Below are 6127 nucleotides of genomic sequence, written 5' to 3' on the forward strand. Positions count from 1 at the left end.
AAGGAATCCAAAACAGCGGCACTCACCGCCCATAAGAAAAACTTCATTTCAAAACACCGTTTAAAAATACATCGCTGTGGGATTTGCAGTGTGCAGGCAGGCGGCCATTTTGCACTGTAACCGCAGAGCCTTGTATGACTTGGGTCAGATTATTTTTTACAATGTTTTCAAATTCTTTTTATGGCTGGTGAGTGCCGCTGTTCTTTGTGTGGCTGGCGAGTGCCGCCATTCTTTGTATGGCTGGCGAGTGCCGCCATTCTTTGTATGGCTGGCGAGTGCCGCCGTTCTTTGTGTGGCTGGTGAGTGCCGCCGTTCTTTGTTTGGCTGGCGAGTGCCGCCGTTCTTTGTGTGGCTGGCGAGTGCCGCCGTTCTTTGTGTGGCTGGCGAGTGCCGCCGTTCTTTGTGTGGCTGGTGAGTGCCGCCGTTCTTTGTGTGGCTGGTGAGTGCCGCCGTTCTTTGTGTGGCTGGTGAGTGCCGCCGTTCTTTGTGTGGCTGGTGAGTGCCGCTATTCTGGATTACTGCAACTTTCTAGAAGGCATATTGTGTTACTCTGAAGTACTGTTCATTGTCCGGCGCAATGAAAAGAAAAGTCTGACTTTTGCTCTATGATTGGCCCAAGAGAGAACTATAAACATTAATGCTTTTCACAAGGGGACAGTTTCCTTCCTTGGGTGCTACATGCATTAGCACAATGCTGGCATTTAATTTTTGATCCGTGATTCTTTTTTATTTTTGGATAATGGCATTGTTTAAAGTTTGCTGCTGGAAGGACTAAAACAAAGCCAGGCAAAGTCCGGTTTATATGAGAATTCGGGCCAGGTACGGCAGGATTTAAATGAAGTAAACTGGTGCAGTTTGGGGGGAAATTACATGGATTTGGGTACTTAGAATTGCAAAAATAAATGTCTTGCGTATGTTAAAGAAAATGTGAAGTTGTGGAGTGTGATGTATTGTCTTGACATTTTCCGTGCTGGCTGTAATGTGCGTGCCTCTTCCATAAGGCCTGTGTGAAGCAGCCCATGCGCCTGTTCTGCATTCGTGATGTGAGCCGGATGATGTAAAGCAGGATGATGGAGTCGGGGATCCCGCGGACTCCAGAGCATATCCCATTCCTTGATTGTTGAGTCACACACACTCACGCTTTGTGCAGATGGCAGCTGTGTTAGCGGATGCACGCTAACTTCCTCGTTGTGGATGATTTGTGACTTTCAAAAATTTTTCTTCCCAGGATGATAAAAAAAAAAAGATAAATCGATATTTCAGCTGCAAAGCAAAAGCCTGCAATACACCCCCAATGCAAAGCCTTATTGTACAGCGTTATGCTTGAATCTAGCGGATGTGATCCTCATCTGTGGCTTATAAAATTTCTACATAATTCTATTACAGCACTAACGCAGTGTACAAGCTCGGACTGGCCTACGGGAGAGCAGGAGAATCCTCCGGTAGGCCGCCCCTATGAAGGAGTGCTAATGAGTAATGTTATAACAATTTGCAGGAGAAAAGTATAATCTAATCATTCATTAACCCCTTCATGACCCAGCCTATTTTGGCCTTAATGACCTTGCCGTTTTTTGCAATTCTGACCAGTGTCCCTTTATGAGGTAATAACTCGGGAACGCTTCAACGGATCCTAGCGATTCTGAGATTCTTTTTTCGGGACATATTGGGCTTCATGTTAGTGGTAAATTTAGGTCGATAATTTCTGAGTTTATTTGTGAAAAAAACGGAAATTTGGCGAAAATTTTAAAAATTTCGCAATTTTCACATTTTGAATTTTTATTCTGTTAAACCAGAGAGTTATGTGACACAAAATAGTTAATAAATAACGTTTCCCACATGTCTACTTTACATCAGCACAATTTTGGAAACAATTTTTTTTTGTTGGGAAGTTAAGGGTTAAAATTTGACCAGTGATTTCTCATTTTTACAACAAAATTTACAAAACCATTTTTTTTAGGGACCACCTCACATTTGAAGTCAGTTTGAGGGTTCTATATGGCTGAAAATACCCAAAAGTGACACCATTCTAAAAACTGCACCCCTCAAGGTGCTCAAAACCACATTCAAGAAGTTTATTAACTCTTCAGGTGTTTCACAGCAGCAGAAGCAACATGGAAGTAAAAAATGAACATTTAACTTTTTAGTCACAAAAATGATCTTTTAGCAACAATTTTTTTATTTTCCCAAGGGTAAAAGGAGAAACTGGACCATGGACGTTGTTGTCCAATTTGTCCTGAGTACACTGATACCTCATATGTGGGGGTAAACCACTGTTTGGGTGCACGGCAGGGCTCGGAAGGGAAGGAGCGCCATTTGACTTTTTCAATGAAAAATTGGCTCCAATCTTTAGCGGACACCATGTCGCGTTTGGAGAGCCCCCGTGTGCCTAAACATTGGAGCTCCCCCACAAGTGACCCCATTTTGGAAACTAGACCCCAAAAGGAACTTATCTAGAGGCCTAGTGAGCACTTTAAACCCCCAGGTGCTTCACAAATTGTTCCGTAAAAATGAAAAAGTACTTTTTTTTCACAAAAAAATTATTTTAGCCTCAATTTTTTCATTTTCACATGGGCAACAGGATAAAATGGATCCTAAAATTTGTTGGACAATTTCTCCTGAGTACGCCGATACCTCACATGTGGGGGTAAACCACTGTTTGGGCACATGGTAAGGCTCGGAAGGGAAGGAGTGCCATTTGACTTTTTGAATGGAAAATTAGCTCCAATCGTTAGCGGACACTGTCGCGTTTGGAGAGCCCCTGTGTGCCTAAACATTGGAGCTCCCCTACAAGTGACCCCATTTTGGAAACTAGACCCCCCAAGGAACTTATCTAGATGCATAGTGAGCACTTATAACCCCCAGGTGCTTCACAGAAGTTTATAACGCAGAGCCGTGAAAATAAAAAATTATTTTTCTTTCCTCAAAAATGATTTTTAGCCCAGAATTTTTTATTTTCCCAAGGGTAATAGGAGAAATTGGACCCCAAATGTTGTTGTCCAGTTTGTCCTGAGTACGATGATACCCCATATGTGGGGGTGAACCACTGTTTGGGCGCACGGCAGGGCTCGGAAGGGAAGGCACGCCATTTGGCTTTTTGAATGGAAAATTAGCTCCAATCATTAGCGGATACCATGTCGCGTTTGGAGAGCCCCTGTGTGCCTAAACATTGGAGCTCCCACACAAGTGACCCCATTTTGGAAACTAGACCTCCCAAGGAACTAATCTAGATGTGTGGTGAGCACTTTGAACCCCCAAGTGCTTCACAGAAGTTTATAACGCAGAGCCGTGAAAATAATAAATGTGTTTCCTTTCCTCAAAAATATTTTTTAGCCCAGAATTTTTTATTTTTGCAAGAGTAACAGAAGAAATTGGACCCCAAAAGTTGTTGTCCAGTTTCTCCTGAGTACGCTGATACCCCATATGTGGGGGTAAACCACTGTTTGGGCATATGCCGGGGCTCGGAAGGGAAGTAGTGACGTTTTGGAATGCAGACTTTAATGGAATGGTCTGCGGGCATCACGTTACGTTTGCAGAGCCCCTGATGTGCCTAAACAGTACAAACCCCCCACAAGTGACCCCTTTTGGAAACTAGACCCCCCAAGGAACTTATCTAGATGTGTGATGAGCACGTTCAACCCCCAAGTGCTTCACAGAAGTTTACAACGCAGAGACGTGAAAATAAAAAATCATTTTTCTTTCCTCAAAAAAGATGTTTTAGCAAGCAATTTTTTATTTTCACAAGGGTAACAGGAGAAATTGGACCCCAACAGTTGTTGCCCAGTTTGTCCTGAGTATGCTGGTACCCCAAATGTGGGGGTAAACCACTGTTTGGGCGCACGTTGGGGCTTGGAAGGGAGGGAGCACCATTTGACTTTTTGAACGCAAGATTGGCTGGAATCAATGGTGGCGCCATGTTGCGTTTGGAGACCCCTGATGTGCCTAAACAGTGGAAACCCCTCAATTCTAACTTCAACACTAACCCCAACACACCCCTAATCCTAATCCCAACTGTAGCCATAACCCTAATCACAACCCTAACCCCAACACACCCCTAACCACAACCCTAACCCCAACACACCCGTAACCCTAATTCCAACCCTAATCCCAACCCTAACCCTAATCCCAACCCTAACCACAACTGTAACCCCAACACACCCCTAACCCTAACCACAAGCCTAATCTTAACCCTATTTCCAACCCTAGCCCTATTTCCAACCCTAACTCTAATTCCAACCCTAACCCTAAGGCTATGTGCCCACGTTGCGGATTTGTGTGAGATTTTTCCGCACGATTTTTGAAAAATCTGCAGGTAAAAGGCACTGCGTTTTACCTGCAGATTTACAGCAGATTTCCAGTGTTTTTTTGTGCGGATTTCACCTGCGGATTCCTATTGAGGAACAGGTGTAAAACGCTGCGGAATCCGCACAAAGAATTGACATGCTGCGGAAAATACAACGCAGCGTTTCTGCACGGAATTTTCCGCACCATGGGCACAGTGGATTTGGTTTTCCATAGGTGTACATGGTACTGTAAACCTGATGGAAAACTGCTACGAATTCGCAGCGGCCAATCCGCTGCGGATCCGCGGCCAATCCGCTGCGGATCCGCGGCCAATCCGCTGCGGATCCGCGGCCAATCCGCTGCGGATCCGCGGCCAAATCCGCTCTGTGTGCACATGCCATAACCCTAACCCTACCCGTAGCCCTAACCCTACCCCTAGTTCTAACCCTAACCCTAGTGGAAAACGAAAAAAAAAATATATATATATTTTCTTTATTTTATTATTGTCCCTACCTATGGGGGTGATAAAGGGGGGGGTTTATTTATTATTTTTTTTATTTTGATAGCTGTGATAGAACCTACCACAGCGATCAAAATGTACTTGTAAGGAATCTGCCGGCTGGCAGATTCGGCGGGCGCACTGAGCATGCGCCCGCCATTTTGGAAGATGGCGGCGCCCAGCGAGGAGACGTACGGACACCGGGAGGATCGGTAAGTATGAAGGGGTGGTGGGGGGGTGTATCGGAGCACAGGGGGGATGATCGGACCACAGGGGGGGTGAATCCAAACAAGGAGGGAGCGGACAGGAGGACGGGGGAGCCGGCAGGCGGACGGAGGGGACCGGACCCCATAACGGAGGACTGGGGGGGCGATCGGTGGGTGTGGGGGGGGTCACTTCAGGTTTTCCAGCCATGGCCGATGATATTGCAGCATCGGCCATGGCTGGATTGTAATATTTCACTAGTTTTTTAGGTGAAATATTACAAATCGCTCTGATTGGCAGTTTCACTTTCAACAGCCAATCAGAGCGATCGTAGCCACGGGGGGGTGAAGCCACCCCCCCTGGGCTGAAGCACCACTCCCCCTGTCTCTGCAGATCGGGTGAGATTGGAGTTAACCCCTTCACCCGATCTGCAGAGACGCGATCATTTCATGACGCATACGCTGCGTCATAGGTCGGATTGGCACAGACTTTCATGACGCAGCGTATGCGTCAAAGGTCGGGAAGGGGTTAAACAAGCCAAATATTACATAGAAACAAAAGTAAATTAGTACTTGGGTCAGGTTCATTCTGCTTGTAGCTGAACAGTGTGGCCCCAGAATCAGTGTTACTGGTGGGCCTTTTCCAACCCAGTCCGACACTGGTAGCATATAATGAATGTCCTCAAAATTACTAGATGACTGAACGTAGCAAGACCCTGAAAATATAGAAGTCGATTAGGAAACAGTCTTGTCAGCACAAAATGACTGTTCAAACTAAGCACATTTGCCTAGTCCACCCCTGACGTGACCGAGCAGTTCAGTGCACTTTCCCACCTACCTGACATCCAACTATCTACACCCTCTTGTAAAAGCCGGGAAGAAAGCGGGAGGACGGCGTTAAATGGAAATCAAGTAGGCTGAAAGGAGCACTGAATAGCTCGGCCACGCCATGGTGCACCGAATGCCCGTGCTTGGTTTGCACAGTCATTTTGTACTGACAGATTACCTTTAAAGGGATGGTCCTTGAGGTCAGGACTAGAGACTGGGGCATGAAGATTATCGTACCACCTTGCTCCTAATGATTGTTTATGTGGTGTCATTAAGACATGATCTACTGTGTCCACGACAGGACGGTCCGACATCT

General features: G+C 45.9%; 1 protein-coding gene across 8 annotated transcripts in view; it reads left to right on the plus strand.

Moving 5' to 3' along the window:
* Window positions 1–6127, plus strand: part of RALGPS2 (Ral GEF with PH domain and SH3 binding motif 2) — a 115871-nt gene that overhangs the window by 64949 nt on the left and 44795 nt on the right. The gene's annotated exons all lie outside the window — the stretch shown is intronic.

This window comes from Ranitomeya variabilis, chromosome 8 (genome assembly GCF_051348905.1).
Source record: "Ranitomeya variabilis isolate aRanVar5 chromosome 8, aRanVar5.hap1, whole genome shotgun sequence".
In the NCBI taxonomy this organism is placed as follows: domain Eukaryota; kingdom Metazoa; phylum Chordata; class Amphibia; order Anura; family Dendrobatidae; genus Ranitomeya; species Ranitomeya variabilis.